The following is a 17,278-nucleotide window of genomic DNA, read 5'->3' on the forward strand; positions in this document are numbered from 1 at the left end:
TATTTATTTATTTATTTATTTATTTGAGAGAGAGAGTGTGAGCACACAGAAGCAGGTGGGGAGGGGCAGAGAGAGAGGGAGAAACATACTCCCTACTGCGCAGGGAGCCTGATATGGGGCTTTATTGTGGGGCTCCATGTGGGGCTTGATCCCAGGACTTTGGGATCATGACCTGAGTTGAAGGCAGAGGCTTAGCAAACTGAGCCACCCAGGTGCCCCAAGACACTTCCATTTCCATTTTATTTATTTATTTATTTATTTATTTATTTATTTATTTATTTATTTATTTATTTTTGACACTTCCATTTTAAACAAATTGTTCAAATTCAGTAAAATATTTCCAGTTTAATCTAAAATGTGCACTTTCTTAACAAAACTGTTAGGTCCTCAGAACTCGCCCTCTGGTTCACTATTTAAAGCTTCATTTTATTTATCTATTTTAAAGCTTTTATTTTTAAGTAATCCTTACCCCCAACGTGGGGCTTGAACTTACAACCCTGAGATTAAGAGTTGCATGCTCTACCGCCAGAGCCAGCCAGGCACCTCTGTTTACAATTTTAAATACAAATAAAACAAAGTGGTTCAAGTCCTGTTTCTCCAAGTTTACTATCACAGAGCTAGGGCTTGGAGACACAAACCATGCCTGAGGCCACTCAGACAGTTCCAACCCTCGGAATTTGTGTGGGGGCCAGTGTGGAGCTAGAAGTTGTTGAAATTTATGCCTATGTAGGGCACGGGGTTGAGGAAAAGATGGGTAATAGAAATGCACTGACTTGATGTCTACATATTTATTATTAAAGCCAACAGGTTAAGACACAAAAGGACCCATATTGTAGGATTCTACTTATACGAGGAAGCTAGAATAGGCAAATTCATAGAAACAAAAAGTAGAAAGAGGTTACCAGGGGCTGGACAAGGGGGCAGGGATGTTATTGTTTAAGAGGCCTAGAGTTGGGATCCCTGGGTGGCGCAGCGGTTTAGCGCCTGCCTTTGGCCCAGGGTGCAATCCTGGAGACCTGGGATCGAATCCCACGTCGGGCTCCAGGTGCATGGAGCCTGCTTCTCCCTCTGCCTATGTCTCTGCCCCTCTCTCTCTGTGTGTGACTATCATAAATAAATAAAGATTAAAAAAAGAGAGGTCTAGAGTTTACTTTGGAGATGATGAAAAAGTTCTGGAAGTAGTTCCACAACATTGTGGATGTGCATAATGCTGCTGAACAGTACACTTAAAAATGATTAAAATATTCACAATAAAAAATTGAAAAAATAGTTAATGTGGTCAAATTTATGTTATTTTTATTTTACCACAATGGAAACAATATGAAAAAAAAAACACCCCAACAGGTTAGAATTAACGAAATAATTTTGGGAGGGGAAGAATATCTTATCATTGACGTGGCTGAAGAATTTCTGGTGCAAAGTGATAATTTAAAAAAAACAGACTGCAGGTGGGTTTTATTATTTTTTTTTATTTTTTTATTTATTTTTTTATTATTTTTTTTAAAAAAGATTTTATTTTATTTATTTATGAGACACCTAGAAAGAGGCAGAGACACAGGCAGCGGGAGAAGCAGGCTCCCTGCAGGGAGCCCCATGTGGGACTTGATCCCGAGATTCCAGGATCACACCCTGGGCTGAAAGCAGGCGCTTAACCGCTGAGCCACCCAGGGATCCCCTTTATTAGTGTTTTTATTTTTTATTTTTTTTAAAGATTTTATTTATTTATTGAGACACAGAGAGAGAGAGAGGCAGAGACACAGGCAGAGGGAGAAGCAGGCTCCATGCAGAGAGCCTGACGTGGGACTCAATCCCAGGTCTCCAGGATCACGCCCCGGGCTGCAGGTGGCGCTAAACCGCTGCGCCACCAGGGCTGCCCTATTAGTGTTTTTAAATTGTCTATAGACAAGGTCCTCACCTGACCCCAGGTTGGATCCGTTGGGACACCATTGGTGTGTTTATCTTTGTGGGTCTGTGCTGTGTTTGTTTTTTTAATCTGTCTGTGAGGTATTTGTTTTTGGTTTTCCAATGTGTAATGTGTCTCTCTGTTTATTTTTCTTTGTGTGTAATTTGTGTCTGTCTACAGTGTGTTGTGTATGGTATGTTCCTGCTGTGTGCTTGTTTGTGGGTGGTTGTATCTCCTTGGATCTGGGGGTCTTAGTGTTTCTGTGTGTGTCCGTGGTGTGTGTGGTAAGCACATGGTGACCCACTCCATCCCTGCTCCCTCTCTCTCATTTTGTCTGAGACTGCCTTCCCAGTGACTCCCAGTCTGTCCAGAAGTCCCAGCGAGCCCTGCACTTGTTCACCCACAGACCCCAAATGGGTCTGATGGGAGTGGACAACAAACCACTCCCAGAGTGACACAGTCCTTCCTCTTGAGGTCACCTCCATCCAGCACTAATGTGGAGCTAGGAGCACAAGTTTGTGGATCTCATGGCCTGGAGCCATGGAGACTCCAGTCCTGACCTGGAATCCATGCCTCACCCCCGGAGATCATCAGTCATTGCTCTGGGTGTCAGTTCCACCACCTTTAAAGTAGGAATGGTAGGGGATCTCTGGGTGGCGCAGCGGTTTGGCGCCTGCCTTTGGCCCAGGGCGCGATCCTGGAGACCCGGGGTTGAGTCCCACGTCGGGCTCCCGGTGCATGGAGCCTGCTTCTCCCTCTGCCTGTGTCTCTGCCTCTCTCTCTGTGTGACTATCATGAATAAATAAATAAAGTCTTTAAAAAAAAAAAATAGGGATCCCTGGGTGGCGCAGCGGTTTGGCGCCTGCCTTTGGCCCAGGGCGCGATCCTGGAGACCCGGGATCGAATCCCACGTCGGGTTCCCTGCATGGAGCCTGCTTCTCCCTCTGCCTATGTCTCTGCCTCTCTCTCTCTCTCTGTGTGACTGTCATGAATAAATAAATAAAATCTTTAAAAAAAATAAAAATAAAAATAAAAATAAAAAAAAAAAAAAAAATAAAGTAGGAATGGTAAGAGGCATCTGGGTAGCTCAGTGGTTAAGCATCTGCCTTCAGTTCAGGTTGTGATCCTGGGGTCCTGGGATCGAGTCCTGCATTGGAATCCCCTCAGAGAGCCTGCTTTGCCTTCTGCCTGTGTCTCTGCCTCTCTCTCTGTGTCTCTCATGAATAAATAAATAAAATCTTTAAAAAAAAAAAAGTAGGCACGATAATACCAGCTGGAATTTCCCTCGCCCAAACACAGCCCTGCACAGGCTTCTGAGGAAGCCCCTTTCAGGGCCAACAGGCTGAGCTCTGTGAGAGGTCTTCAGAGCAGTTAGTGAATAGGTAGGGAGGTACGGAGGCAGCAAGCCAAGCCAAGGGGGGCTGGGAATCCTGTAGCTGCAGTTGGGAAGGAGCAGGCCTGACCCACAGAGGGGGTGACACGCTTCCCTTTCCAAGCTCTGAGGTTCCCAAGCGGAGGTTGGGCGAGGGTGGTGGGAAGCCTGTTTCCTGAACAAAGGTCAGCCTCCCTTGTCGCTGATGCTCTTTTGGGAGCCTTGGCTTTGGCCAACGGGAAAGAAAGGCTCCTTCTCTCTGGGCAGTGGTGGGCCTGGCACAGGGCTGCCTGGGAAACAGAGCCCAGTGTCTAGCTCCAATGGGCATTCAGAAGCTCAAGGCCTGGAAGGCTCTGCCAGCTGCCGGAAAAAGGAACCATTGTCCTGTTCTCACCCGAGCCAACAGGGCCTTCCCTCCACTGCTCTTGGGGGCCTATCCATCTCCGGGCTCCCAGCGTGGCCTGTGACTCAGAAGTGCCCACAGTGAGGCACCACAACTGGGCTCTGAGGGAGGAATCACAGGTGTGCGCTTGAGGAATGGGCTGGCGCTTCTGATTCTCATTCAAGTCTGGATGCAGAACCACCGTCTGAGCTACAGGATGGCCTGGGCCACCTTAGGGCTGAGGATGTGTGTGTGTATGTGTGTGCACCAAGTAGCAAGGACACGGGACCTCTCAGATGCTTTTGGGGCTCCCAGTTGCCATCTGCATGGTCTAGCATAGCTCCAAAATTCTCCCTGTAGACTTCCAGGCTAGCAAGGAGCCACCACAATCCACTCATCCAGAGCTCTGCTCCTCTGTGTACTAATAAGCTTAGCAAACCCACTTCCTGATGGGTTTGGAGGACTCTGATATACCAACAAGGTGGCTCGTGCGGATCCTGTGCCCCCAGTGGAGACAGCTTTGTTGAGAGCACAGCCTCTGTAGAGTCAGTGAAGCTGATGAAGAATGACACGTCTGTCCTTTCATCCATTAAAAAACAGGTGGCTAAGGGCACCGTGGCATCTTGCATTGGACCTTGGAAGACAGGACATTAGTGGAAACAGGTGAAATACAAATAAATCTAGCATTTAGTTCATGGTACAGTAGTTGCCCTTATTTGTGGTTTTGCCTCCCACGTTTCAGTCCCTGGAGGTCAACCATGGTTCTGAGCAGCTGACCCTCTTTCTGATACGTTGTCAGAAGGTCACTAGCAACCTAACGCTACATCACCACGCCTGTGTCACCCATCTTATGTCATCTCATCACGTGGGCATTTTACCGTCTCATGTTATCAAAGAAGAAAGAGGAGTACAGCACAATATTTTGAGAGACAGACAGACCACATTCACATCACTTTTACTATAGTGTGTTGCTATAATTGCTCTATTTTATTATTAGTTTTTGTTGTTAATCTCCTACTGTGCCCAATTTATAAATTAAGTTTTATCGTAGGTATGTAGAGAGGAACACAGTGTATATAGATTCATACAATATTTGTGGTTTCAAGCATCCACTGGGACGGGGGGAGTCTTGGAATGGACCCCTGCAGAAAAGAAGGATGACTATTGTAGGGATGTTACCTCGTTGGTTTTGACAATGGTACCATGGTTACATAAGATGGTAAGGTTTGAGGAATCTGAGTAAAGGGTGTGCGGGAACCCTGTACTATCTTCAACTGTTCGATAAGTCTAAAGTTGTTCCAAAATAAAAAAATTTCCTTTAAAAAGGTGGGTACTGGAGAAGGAGCCCAAGTGCCTGCCCTGGTCACCCTAGCTCACCACTTCTACGGAGCCTACTGGAAGCCTTTGTCTGAGCAACTCTTTTGGACACAACTAATTCAGAACCCAGAAATACATGAAACACCATTTATAGAGCAAATCCTGTGTGTAAGGGCCAATACCCATCGCTTCACACAACACACACGCCACCCTGCAAGCACTGTTTCTATTGAAGCACTATTTAGAGATGAAGAAACTGTGACTCAGTGGGCTCTGAAGCCAGCTGAGATCACACGCCCGGAGCTGCAGAGCCCAGGTCTGCTGACTCCGAGTCCAGGTCCCTCTGGAGTGCTCTCCCTAGCGCTGGGTTCCTAGGGGGCGGTTGCTGTCTGATAACTCAGTTGGCGACGGATGTGGGTCTTGTAGATGGGACTGACCCTAGGCAGGATGCTTCGGAAGAGGAGCTCTCTCCAAGTCTCGTGGAGCTGCGCCCTGTTTGCAGACCAGTGACCCCTCAGGGGGCCCATCACTCACCAGAGGCCTGAAGGCCTTTCTCATTAGTCACCAGTTCCTGTTACTGTCCTGGAAAGTGAGAAAGCAGTATTTTAGTTGCACTCCCCACCCTCACCCCCAAGGGGCTCTTCTGGTACGTTCCAGACTTCCTGGGGAGTGGGGTGGGGGGGCCAGGTTGCCTCAGCTTTCATCAATCCCCAGTACAGCTGCCAGGCTGTGGGTGGCTGGGGCCCAGCTGGCCCCCCATGGTGAGGCGGTGGGGGCGTGTTGAGAGGATGCCTGGGTGGGCGGCTAGTGAGAACTGGCTTCCTGGGGCCTCCCCGGGTGCTGAGCAGCGTGGCCACTTCCGAAGGCCCCTTTGTTTGCCCCTTTATCCAGAAGAGTGGCTGCAATTGTGTAGGGTACAAAGCCACTGTGGGCCCTGACTTCCCACCCCTGCCTGTGGCCCAAGAGGCAGAGGATTTCCCAGGCTCCTCATAACAGCAGCCTCCTGCCCCTCCTGGGCAGCCGGTGAGACCCAGGCCTTCTCCTTCTGAGCCCAAGACCTGATCATCTAGCTCACATCAGCTCTTCTGCGCCCCGCCCCCCACCACCAGGGGACACGGCCATTCACACAGGCCATTGCCTTACTGCTTGTCCGCGCCTTGTCCCTGGACACACACAAGTGCTAGATGCCAGTTAAGACGCCAGGGAAAACTCCAGGAAGATGCCCTGTGCTCCACTCACCTGTCATTGCAAAGCATCTGGGGAGCAGTTGGTGACGCACTGGCAGCCCAGGGTGAACTGAGCCTGGACCACCTGAGGGGGTGGCTGGCAAGTAGGGTAGGATGGGGAAGCTGGCCACAGGGTCCTTGCTCCCACCATGAATTAAGAAGGGAAGAGGAGGAAGGAAGGAGCTCTTCCCTCCCCTTCCCCCTCCTCCTTTGCCTTTTCTACACTGGTCTGCTAAGCCCTGTCCCCATATCCCAGTGTCCAGTGTCCAGTGCTCCCACTATTTCCCTGCCTGTAATGGCTGAGACTGAGAGAAGTGACTTTCTCAAGGTCTCTCAGCTCATAAGTAGAATTCAAGGCCATGGACATCTGACTCCTTAGAGGGCGCTTTTAACCATTCTTTGAGAAAGGGGGATGAACTGCGTGGTCAAAGCCACAGAGGCTGCTCCAGGGCTGGCTGCTTTGGCCTCTGTCTGCCCAGACTACCCAGCCTCTGCCATCCCCTGGGAGTGGCCACCTTCGCTCAGTGGGGGAAGTTCCCATCCTTCCAGGAAGCTCTTTACCCTTGTCTCTCTCCCTGCCCCTCACCTCCAAAGAGGGACAGAGGGGACCACCTCAGGGCTCATGCCCTGCACCCTGGGAGCTCTCCTGGAGGAAATAATAGCTCACCTATTGGCCTATAGCTCTCACCCAACCTGTTTTCCTTTGGGTCGGGGAAACAATAATTCAAGGTCTTGCGGTCCACTCCTGGAACCCGGAAGGTCACCCCCAGCCCCAGGGGCCAGGCTCTGGGCAGCAGCCCTCTAGGGAGAGCCACCCCTGCCCCACCTGCCACAAACCTCAAGTCCTTTGGGGAGCAGAGGAAGCTAACTCACTGCTGTTCTCTTCACAGAGACTGAAGCTGCCAAGCTGGATCTTCCCTCTCATTCTCCCTCCTCTCTTTCTCCTCTCTCCTTCTCCTCTTTCCCCTTCCCTCCCCTGCCACTGCCTTCCTTTCTACTCCTCCATCTTTCTCTCCCTCCTCCTGCTTCTCATCCCTCTCTTCTTCTCCTCCCATGTCCAAATCTCTCCAGGGGTCCAGGACTTGAAGTTCGTAGAAATGATGCAGGGAGCATCGCCCTCCGCTCATCAACCCAGAGTGCCACAAATCATAAAGTTCATACTAGAGGGAGGCCTTGGACTTCCTCTATGAAGTCTTTCCTTTTACAGATGGCCCAGAGAGAGGAGGCAATGTGCCCATGGTCCAAAGTACTATGTGGCCACTCTTCCACAGGAATAAAAGTAATCACAGCACCATTTATTGATCATCCACTAGATGTTAGGTGCTATGCTAGGTACTTTATATCGATTCCATGATAGCAACACTTTAGATTAGGAGCCACTATTGCCTTTCATTTTGCACTAGGAAACTGAAAGCCTGAGAGGTCCAATGACTTGTCCAATGTCACATAGCCAGGAAGTGGAAGACTATAGAGATTCAACCCAGGGCTGCTCCAACTTGATCATTCACGAGATCTGTTAGGATCATTTTCTCCAGCTCCTTCCTGCTCAGGACTCATTGATCACTCATTTGCCCAGAGGTTGCTTGAGGCCCCTCAGGGGCCTCCTTTTATACCAGACTGTCCCCTGCCAGGCAGTCCTATGGCCCCACCACGCACCTTGCTCTGCCCAGGATGCTGCCTTCCGTTCATCTCAGGGACTCCATCCTGCTCACTCGGGCCCTGGAGATGAGGGCAGAGGAGCATTCTGGGAGGACAGGGGTAGGGGGCCTGGAGCATCTACCCCTCCCATCTGTCCGCCCACCCAAGAGCCCTCCCTGTGAGATGTCACATGAATTCATCATTAACAAAAGCTCAGGGCAGAGGTGGGAGTGCAGTCACAGCTGTGGGAATGAAGCGGGGAAGGAGAGAGACAGCCAGCCACAGACATCCCCAACCCTTGGCTGTCCCTTGGAGCAGAAGGAGGCCTGTCGGATGTGGGAGGACAAGGGGCTGCCCCCTGCTGAGGAAAGACACTAAACTTGGGCCTCCTGCCAGCCCTAAAGAGGGCCTGACCCTGGCTGAGCCAGTTTGGGACAGAGCAGCAGGTGTGGGGTGGTGCTTGGTTCTTGCTTGTCCCCTGCATTTATGAGTCACACCCCCCCCCTGCATGTGAGCCATTAAGGGGTCAAGGCAGCAGGGAGCCTCTGTTGCTGGTCTGCTGAGTACCCAGACTAAATGCGTGTAAACACCAGGGACTGAGAGGAGGGAAGAAATGGATCCATTTCACGGAAAATGAAACTGAGGCCCAGGTAGGAGAAGGGACTTTTGTGAGTTCATGCAGCAGTATATAGGCAGTGAGGGCTTTCAGCTCTTGGAGGAGAGGATTCGGAAGGGGCCACCAGGGGATCCCCTCCTTGTCCCACCCCAGGGTCATCGGTGCATGAGGGCTCAGAGTCTAGAGCACTGTTGTCCGGAGGTTGGGGGCACTCCTTCCCGGAACAGGGGCTCAGGTCCAGAGAGAATGCTCATGGGGATTTTCTGTGGAGGAGAGCTAGCCACACCTCTGTTTGAATTAAAAAAGAGGACCCCTGCCCTTAACACCTTACTTCTCCTGCGGGAAGACATCCTGCAGCCTGGGGCTGGGTGTTCCTGCTAGCCTGGCCCCCTCCAGCCTTGTCTCCTCCCTGAGTGACTGTAACCTCTCTCCTACCCTCCTGCTCAGGGCTCCACTCTCTCCATGCCTCCTGCTGCTGCCCCCAGAAGACCAGGATCCCCCGTGGGGCTCACATGGGCATCTCAGGAGCCAGCTGCCTCCTCCTTCCACTTGCCCCATACTCCAGCTGTGGGAGGCCCTGGCCGCCGCTGTACCCAAGTGGACCTGCCTTGCACCTGCTTTTTCTTCTAGTGGAGCACAGTCCCTCCTCTGCCTGGACTGTGCCTGAGCATACCCCTGGTCTTAGAGGACATGTCTTTAGGAGGCCTCTGTGGCCCCATTGGTGGAGTCAGCTGCCCTCCTCCACAGGCTTCCCCTAGTATGGGCCTGGCCTCTCTGTGCTGTCACACAGTGTGGCTGTCTCTCGCTCATCGGATGCAAGGCTTCTGGAGGGAAGCAGCCTATGTGTCTCTTCCCAGCTGCTGTCTGGGCCCAGGGCTGTAACACAAACCACTACAGTATATTTATTTATTTTTTAAAAGATTTTTATTTATTTTTATTCATGAGAGACACACAGAGAGAGGCAGAGACACAGGCAGAGAGGGAAGCAGGCTCCCTATGGGGAGCCAGATGCAGGACTCTATCCCAGGTCCCCTGGATCATGACCTGAGCCAAAGGCAGATGCTCAACACTGAGCCACACAGGCATTCCCAGACTGCTACAGTTTAATGAGTGAATGAGTATTTCTTTTGTACCAGGTTCTGTGCAAAAGCACATTACATATAACTCCTCAGTGTGTCTTCATAATGACCCTTTGGATTCGATTATTGATAATTAATAATAAACACTAACAGTTAATAATAAATGTTGTTATTATTAATTAATAATAATTATTAATAAACACCCATTCCACAGGAGAAGAAACTGAGGCCCCGGGTGGTTAGGTACTTTCCTGCTAAGGGGTGTGTCTGAGTCTTCTATTACATGCACTGCCTCGTACCAGATCGTGGTTCAACTCACAATATGAGTTGAATGAACCAGTAAATAAGCCACCAGGATCTGGGTAGGCATGGGTAGGCAGGGGAATCAGCAGCGCTGCTTTCACGAGAGCATGGCACAAAGTCCCTGCTCCCATCAGGGCCTGTGTCCCAGCTCAAGGGGCTCCAGTACCCTCTGAAACTAATGCTGGGCTCTAGCCTCAGCTTTGTCAGGTGGGAGATGGGTAAGTCCCATTCTCTGAGCTTCTGGGCTGCAGCTATAAAGTGGACAATGCAATCCTGCCCTGCTTCCCCTGCATACTGGTTTGAGGAGCTCAGATAAGATCCTGGTGAACGTGTTTTGACACTGATAAAGCTTCATACAAACAGAAAATGGTATTTAGTATTCATAAAAGCTACCTGCCTCTCTGCTGCCCCCTCGTGAAGGGTCTGGAGCTTCCCAGACCTCTGGAGATAGGGTTGCTGGGGCTCTCAGGGGTCACCTGCTTCCTTTTCTAGCTGGATCCCAATGCCCCATCTCTGTGGGGATGGGTTGGCAGCCTTGCAGGGTGTCTACCTAAGACATGTAAGACAATAGGTCTTAGGCCCCTGGTAGCTCTGCGACCTAGAACGGGGTCTCAGTTTCCCCATGTGTAAGGAACTATACCAGTTTCAGGGCTTGTGAAGACCCAGAGGCCAGGCAGGTGAAAATTTGGCCTGCACCCAATCCCCAAGCTGGGTGCCCTGCAAGGACCGTAATTGCCCAGAGGGAGCACTCTTCCCTAATTTTCACACAGGCTTTTCTGGACCCCCACCCAGCATGGGACATAGGTCTCTTAGGGAGAGAGCAGGGCCTAGCACCAAAAGCCCTCCAGGATTCCCTAAGGTTAGAGCACTTTTCCAGGCATGGACATTCAGCAGGTCTCTGGGGCAGGTAGAGCCGGTTCTGCATCCCCCCATGGCCCATGAGGACTCCCTGAGAAGGTAGCTTGTGTGTAGAGGTTCCCCTGCTAGGCTCTGGGCTGTGATCCACGATCTGGCCTGTGATCTGATCATCACCTGCAAAGGTGGCTTCCGGACACCAGGCCCTCCTATTTGCCCTCTAATTCCCCTGTTTTGGGAAGAAAGAGACAGAAAATAAAGTTCTTATTTCTGTCACATGTGTCATTTCCTGATCTAAGTAAAGAGTGTCAGGAGAGTGACAGGCTAAAAGCTGCTGATTACCATGGCTTCGAGGCAGCACCACGAAAAGATCCAACATCAGAAATAACGTGGTCCAGCCTGTTTTGGGTGCCTAACCCTGCAATTAATCAGCATTGAAATGGGGGGGGGGGCAAGGAGATGAGGGAGGGTCTGTTCACTCAGCCCGGGGAATCGGGGAGCTTACTGATTAAACGGAACTCTCCCCTCTCTGAGGGGTGGTGGGGTTGTCTAAGGATGGAGGATACCGGGGCCAGGGCAGAGTCATCATGAATCAGCTTGCTTATTTTGAATTCAAACTCATATTGTGAATCTGTGGCGTGGGGCTCCTCCCAGCCTTCTTCAGAAATCCATGGGATTATCATTCAATCCGATTTAGCAGCCTGCCCTCTGGGGGCCTAAATGTTAGAACAGATGAGGACGATGAACACACACACACACACACACACACACACACACACACACATACAGACGCAGGCATTTAATCAGTCTGGCAGGAGGGACTGTTTATAGAAATGATTTCATTTATTTTACTCTCAATATCAAGCAGGCTTGGCAGGGAATAAACCTTTCTTCTGGGTAGGCCGGTAAACTTTGCAACTTGCCTGCAAGCTTGTTTTAAACATACAGTATCATAGAAATAAGGATGGTTTGGGGCCTGGTTCCAGCTCACGCTTCCCATTTTGGACTCACCTGAGTTATTAATTTTGAAGGCACTTATGCACCATGCACACTACCATCTGGATTTGGGTTCTGGCATTCCTGCAGTTGGTCCCACCCTGTGGAGCCCCTCCGTTGCTGGGATTTAGGAGCTGCCAGCCAAGGATCCAGAGGAGCCCTGAAGCCCAGACCTAGACCTGGGGGCGGGAAGCAGAGCTTCTCTCCAAGGTGGGAGTGTGCCCAGGCTTCTAGGTGGCCAGGATGATGAGGAAGCCGACTGGCGACAGCCTCTGAGGCCATGGGGTAAGGGTGGGGACTTGATCTCTTGGTCTTTCTCGGTCCCTGAGGATCAGTAATTAATCCACTAAAGAGGCTTGGTTGTTTTGATCTGACTCCTAGCACTGCCCCCCACCCCCACCCAGTCCCCTTTGTATGAGCCCTGGGATAAAACCCACAGAGGGGTCAGAGGGGAGGACCTGGCTATTAACCCCACATCCTGAGCAGGGTGGGGTCAGGGGTCACTGGGAGTGGGGGAGGGGCTGCCTGCCAGCTGCCACGCCCAGGGGGAGGCCTCCAGGGGCACCCACAGGTGGCATTCCAGCCCAACGAGCTGGGGAGAGTGGGGCAGGCGTTCTTGTCCTGCACCACCTCCCAGCACCACGGCCCAGGCCTCTGAGGAGCCTCTTTCTCCCTTTGCTCCCCCACCGCAAGCCCATGGGGTTCCTGGCCAGGCCTCTTCCCCGGGTGGGACCCTGCCCCCCACCTCCCCCCTACCCCAGCTTGGAGCAGCAGCTGATTCCCCCCCCCCCCCCCCCCCCCCCGCCGCCTCCCCACCCCCGCCCTACGTTAGGGGGAGAATAACCTGTGATAATTTCTCCTTCTTCTTTCTGGCAACTAATGGACTCCTTAAATAGCAAAAATTGCGGCCTGTAATTAAGATCTTGCTTTTTAAATGATTAATCATTGTAACCCTTTGAGCAGTTTCCTACTTTCCTCCCTTCTCACATTGAAATGCAGATCGCTGGCAGGGGAGGGAGGTGCTCCGGAGCCACCGAGGAGCAATTCAACCTTCCCAGCTGTCTCTCGTCCGCAGGCCGCCTCCCGGCCCCGTCCAGACGCCTCTCAGGAAAGCTCGGGCCCCGATCCACCACGGCCGCCTATGGCCTGGCTGGGGGGCCCCCGGGGGTCTGCCTCTGAGCCTGACCCTAGCGTGGTCGCCTCTGGCTCTCGGAAACTCCTAAGAAAGCAGATCACGTTTGCTGAGCACCTCCTCCATGTCCAGCCCGTTGGTACTAAGATCTCACTCAGTGTTCACAATAGAGGGAATGTAAAGGAGCCCCGTTTCCACAAGGGACAAATGGAGGTGCAGATGCACCAAATCGGTGAGTAGGCCTACCAGGATTTCAAACAAGAAAAGGCTGATGCCAAATCTAGACTTGTTTTACTCTTCCATGGGGTGGACAGACCGTCACGGGACACCTCACTAAACACACAGGCGCACACGCACACGACGATTCCTCACCAGCTTGCAAATGGCTCTCTGGATTGATGGGCTTTAAGCCAACCTTGCAAGCAAGTGCTAGCATTTATTTATCGGCCCACAGAAATGTTTTCCAGGCCTTTTCTCCCTTTGATATATACACAGACCAACAACTTGATTTGGGGAATATGTTGTTAGAGCTAGCAGGGGACTTGGAATCTGCTGTGTCTGTACCCATCACCCTACTTAAGAGGACCTTGGGCTCAGAGGTCAGGGAACTTGGCCAAGATCACATACCATATATATGGACAGCACTTAGCAGGATGCCAGGCCCCTAGCAGGTGTCCATGGATTTGTTGAATGAGTCAACATAGGCAGCCTTCTTCCTTAAGGCTTTGCTGCTGCATTTCTCAGAACCGATTTGTGCATGTATGGTAGTGGTGGCTGGGGGCAGGAGAAGCTCCAACCTTAGTAACTATCCCAGAGGAAGCCGCAGAAGAGAAAGAGTGAGTAGATTCAAGTGTGAATGGGTATGCCGTGTGTGGTTGTGAAAGACCTCTATTACACAAGTGCCCTGGGCTGGGAAGGCTAAAAGGCCCATGTACTACTGTCCAAGCCAAGATGTGTGCATTGAAATAGTCAGTGACCCCTCCTTGTTAGGATCTTAGAAGCCACTTACTGTGGGCAGGCGGGGACACCTGCCCCATGGAGGGCAATTTGGCAAGATATGGTGAAATGACAAATTGTGTAGAAAATTTCGTAGTGCAATCCCCCTTCTGAGAACTTACCTCACAGACATACTCACACCTGTGAGAACTGACTCATGTGCAAGGTTATTTGTTGTAGCAACATTTGTAAAAGCAAAAGGTTGAAACAGAGCAAATGGAGCCTTAAGAGATGACTGGTCTAGGGCAGCCCAGGTGGCACAGCAGTTTAGCGCCGCCTTCAGGCCAGGGCATGATCCTGGAGACCCGGGATCAAAGTCCCATGTCGGGCTCCCTGCATGGAGCCTGCTTCTCCCTCTGCCTGTGTCTCTGCCTGTCTCTCTCTCTCTCTCTCTCTGTATGTGTGTGTGTGTTTGTGTCTCATGAATAAATAAATAAATCTAAAAAAAAAAAAAAAATAAATAAATCTTAAAAAAAAAAAAAGAAAAGAGAGGACTGGTCAAGGGACACCTGGGTGGCTCAGGGGTTGGGCTTCTACCTTTGGCTCAGGGTGTGATCCCGCCGTCCTGGGATAGAGTCCAACAATGGGCTCCCCTGCAGAGAGCCTGCTTCTCCTTCTGCCTATGTCTCTGCCTCTCTGTGTGTCTCCCATGAATAAATAAATAAAATCTTAAAAAAAAAAAAAAAAGAGCTCTCTCTCTCTCTCTCTTTTTAAGAGTCCTCTACTGGTCCATGTAATAATACTGGGAAGCTGAGTAAAATGGGGAGAAAATAAGAATACAAGTTTGTATTGGCTTGTTTAGGTATAAAGAAAGTCTGGAAGGATACATAAGAAATGATGAATAGTTACCTTTTAAGAGAGTAGTGAGAATGGGGCAGATGTGACACAGGGACATGAAGGCCATTCCTCACTGCAAAATGTTTTATTTTGGGGCCAGGTGAAAGCATTAGCTATTCAAAAAAAAAATTCAATACGATCTTCAACGCCCTCACTGATACAGCACATGCTTACTCACAGGCTCAGACAAATGTCACCCACGCCATCAGTTGGTTCTAGAAATCTCAGGGACACATTCTCATAGAATGTGCACCCCTTAAGGCCCATCTGCTGGGGTGTCCAGGGGTAAATGTGGGGAAGACTTGCAGTTCCCTGTCCTTCCTGAGGGATACTCCAGATTCCCTGGCCTCTTACTTAACTGGCCACATGTTGGCACTCACCTCACTATCTAGACATCACTGGGGACTCCCCATTTGTCTTGCCTTTTCAGAGCATCAGAGTAGTTCAAGGCACTTGCTTCAGCCACATGCATCCATAGCAAATATGCACATACAAACACACACAAGGGTGTGACACATGCTCAAATGCACGCAGGCATATCCAGGTGTGCATGAGCACGCACACACACACACACACACACACACACACACAGAGGCCTGGTTTAGGCCATTCTGCAAGTGATGGATGCTTCAGTCACTGTCAGTAATGAGAGATTGAGAAGTGCTGAGAGGGAACATAGGAGAGAGACAGTTGGGAGACACCTGGGTGGCTCAGTGGTTGAGCGTCTGCCTTCAGCTCAGGGCACGATCCTGGGGTCCATGGATCAAGTCCTGCATCAGGCTCTCTGTGAGGAGCCTGCTTCTCCCTCTGACTGTGTCTCTGCCTCTCTCTCTCTCTCTGTGTCTCTCATAAATAAATAAAATCTTTTTAAAAAAATCTTTATTCATGAGGGAGAGAGAGAGAGAGAGCCCTGCCCCTTGCTCCCGGTATGCCAGGCACTGTGCTAGGATGTGGTACTAACATTGACAGGTCTGTAAAGCTAGGCATGGCGAGGTCAGGGTGGCTTGCTAAGGTCTGACATTGAAGGTAGCAGAGCCAGGATCACATGGAGCAGGTCGGCCCAGAGATTGTGCTCTTTACCACACGGCTGTGAGGGCCACCTCTCAGCTGTGAGGGGCTTTTTCAGGTATTTGTGCACAAACACACCTAGCCCAGGGTCAGGTGCACACCAGGACCAGGCAACTGATCCTTTAGCTACCATGTGTTATACTCTGGGCAAAAAAGCCAGTGAACCACCTCTTACAGGGGTGAAGAGCAGAAACAGCCTGAATAATGATCTGCTGGGCAGCTTTCAGGACAGGGGTCCCAGGATACATGGGGGTCTTCCTCAGGAAATGCCTTTGCTGCCTGAGACCCCTTGTTCTGGGGATGAGGTTTCCTGGGGCAAGGGCAGGTCAGAGACCACCACTCTCTGGCAAATAGGCAGCCTGGCTCACTGTGCCCCAAATTAATGCTCTGTTCCAGGTCCTCACACCCCTGGGTGTGCCATGGCTATGTTGCACTCCCCACCCCAAGGTGTCTCTGAGTAGCACAACCCCTTTGTCACTCTGATATTGCCAGACCATGAATATGAGCCCCAAGCTGTCACACTAAGTCAGGTTGGATTGTTTTTGGCTGCAAGTAACCAACAGCATCTCTAGTGGCCCTGGGACTTGAACCCTGGTCTCTCTTAATGCTTGTCCCCTTAACAACATGTCATAATAGCCTAGCAAGAGAGCGGACCAGTGAACCCTAATCCCAGTCACTAGATGCCACCTCGGGAGGGGGTCCTGGCTGATACAGGGTTCACAGACTGTCCCCATCCCCAAGTCCTGGGCCTGGCCTAGAGGAGAAGTGAGGGGAGGGCGCTGCTCCATTTTCTCCCCACCACACCCCATGTCCCAGGACACCTCTCAGAGCTGGGTCAGGCCAGCCTAGTTTGCTCCCATCCTCCCCGGGCGGGCGTGATGAATGCCAGGACCGCTTATAGAGTCACAATCGCCAAATTAGGTTGCCAAAGGCATCCCAGGCACAGCCTGGAAACACCTCCCCGACTGAAAGGAGGCACGTCTGGACGGAGCAAACGTCTTTATTCAGCTCTAACTGACGTTTCACAGACGTCTGTAACTCTGTCTGGAGGGACACAAAGCGCCCCCATGCTCGGCCCAGGCAGCCTCTTTATGTCGCCCCCTTTCATCTGGCAGTCAAAAGTGTACGAGCTGCCTGGGCCGTCCTACCCCGTCCTGAGGCCAGGACAAAGGCGGGTGCTGCACACAGAGGCCGCCTGGTGGGCCTTTACCTCCCGGAGTGCGTTATGCTAATCCAGCGCCAGCCGGGACCCCTCCTGCATATCGATGGGCAGCTGCCAGCCTGGCTGGGGATGGGGAGAGTTCCGGCTCTCCCAGGGAAGGGGTGGCCCTGCCAGTGAGGTCTGAGAGGGTGGGCCAACCTGTACTCAGTTGGCTCAGGCAGGGGGGAATGGACTTTGGTGGTCAGCAAAGGTTCTCAGCCTGGAATCCATGGCCCCCAGGGGGAGGGACATGTGACCCTCTGAAATTATAGGCAAATCTATGAAAAGGTCCTTTTCTCTAGGGGAGAGGGTCTGCTCCTTTTTTTTTTTTTTTGGTAAGATTTTATTTATTTGAGA

At 51.2% G+C, this 17,278-nt stretch overlaps 1 long non-coding RNA gene across 2 annotated transcripts in view; it reads left to right on the top strand.

The window, feature by feature from the left end:
- Positions 1 to 9,672, top strand: part of LOC140610285 (uncharacterized) — a 43,446-nt gene extending 33,774 nt beyond the window's left edge. For both annotated transcript variants that reach the window (XR_012012012.1, XR_012012011.1), the window contains exon 3: positions 8,902 to 9,672. This is a non-coding gene — a long non-coding RNA (uncharacterized lncRNA). The remainder of the gene's footprint in view (positions 1 to 8,901) is intronic.
- The last annotated feature ends 7,606 nt before the right edge of the window (positions 9,673 to 17,278 follow it).

Source organism: Canis lupus, chromosome 2 (genome assembly GCF_048164855.1).
Source record: "Canis lupus baileyi chromosome 2, mCanLup2.hap1, whole genome shotgun sequence".
In the NCBI taxonomy this organism is placed as follows: Eukaryota; Metazoa; Chordata; class Mammalia; order Carnivora; family Canidae; genus Canis; species Canis lupus.